We start from the raw sequence: 1,517 nt of genomic DNA, 5'->3' as shown, positions 1-1,517 counted from the left end.
GGGTTTGTGTAGCCTGCAGTTTCGGCCAGGTGGGCCACGCCGGCGGGGTCCATGGATGCGCGCACCCTGAAGGTGGATGCCGCACCTGGAACGGGGACCCCGCGAAGATTTTAGAACACATGACACCTGTCGCAGATATACTCCTCTCCAGCACGCCCCGCGAGGAAAAAAAGGTCCTCTGATTGGCTGCTGGAGAAACTTACTCTGCCAGAACCCCTCTGGCGCCAACTGCTGACCAGGGATGGTATTGCATCCCTGGACCACCGACTGACCCAGTGGACATTTCTGGAATGACAGAAGTCCCAAAATGTAAACAAATTATGAATGGGAGCAAAGTAACTCTCCCATTCCCCATTAACTTTAGTGTAGTGCCCATACTGAAAACAAGGGGGCGCTACAACTGCAAGAGGTCGAATTGCATGTTATAGTTGCATTTAGCACCAAGGTTTAGTGGTTAGAGGTTTTTGCTTTGCACCACTGGGGGGGGGGGGGGGGGGGGCAATGCTGCCTGAATTTGGCGTAGTTTTATATTGTAATCACTAGATGTCACTAGAGAAGCAAAATTTCCAAAGGGTGCAATGCTGCCTGTTTATAGTGTAGTTTCTCATTGTAACCACTAGATGTCGCTGGAGAAGTAAAATGTCCAGAGGAAGAAATGCTGCCTGTGTAATGTAGTTCTGTATTGGAACACTAGATGTCACTAGAGAAGCATAAATTCCCATAGGGGGTGTAATGCCCCCTGCTTATAGTGTAGTTTCGTATTGTGACCACTAGATGTTACTAGAGCAACAAAATTCCCATGGGGGGGGGGGGCAGCATAGCTTTTTATTAGGGCTATGCTGCCTGTTTATAGTGTAGTTTCATATTGTAACCACTAGATGTCAATAGATAAGCAAAATTTCCATAGGGTGCAATGCCGCCTGTTTATCGTGTCGTTTTCTAATGTGACCACTAGATGTCGCTGGAGAGAGTACAATGTCAACAGGAAGAGATGCTGCCTGTATAATGTAGTTCTGTATTGGAGCACTAGATGTCACTAGAGAAGCATAAATTCCCATAGGGGGTGTAATGCCCCTTGTTTATAGTGTAGTTTCCTAATGTGACCACTAGATGTCACTAAAGAAGTAAAATGTCCAGAGGAAGAGATGCTGCCTGTATAATGTAGTTCTGTATTGGAACACCAGATGTCACTAGAGAAGCAACATTTCCAAAGAGAGGCAATGCTGACTGTTTTTAGTGTTGTTTCTCATTGTTGTAACCACTAGATGTCGCTGGATATTTTTTTTTTTTTACAAAGGGGGGGGGGGGGGGGGGTGGTGTCTGGCTATGCTGCCTGTTTATAGTGTAGTTTTTCTATTGTGACCACTAGATGTCACTATAGTGTAGTTTCAAATTGTTGGTAACGTGTACTGCAACTTTTTTTCTTCTGATTTAATGTGTGTCATATATATATATCTATATATCTTTTTCCAATTTTTTTTTCTGGCTGGTCTGATGACATCACAGGGTTTTTTTCT

This window comes from Rana temporaria, chromosome 9, assembly GCF_905171775.1.
Source record: "Rana temporaria chromosome 9, aRanTem1.1, whole genome shotgun sequence".
NCBI classification, from domain to species: Eukaryota; Metazoa; Chordata; class Amphibia; order Anura; family Ranidae; genus Rana; species Rana temporaria.
This window is presented reverse-complemented; position numbering follows the sequence as displayed.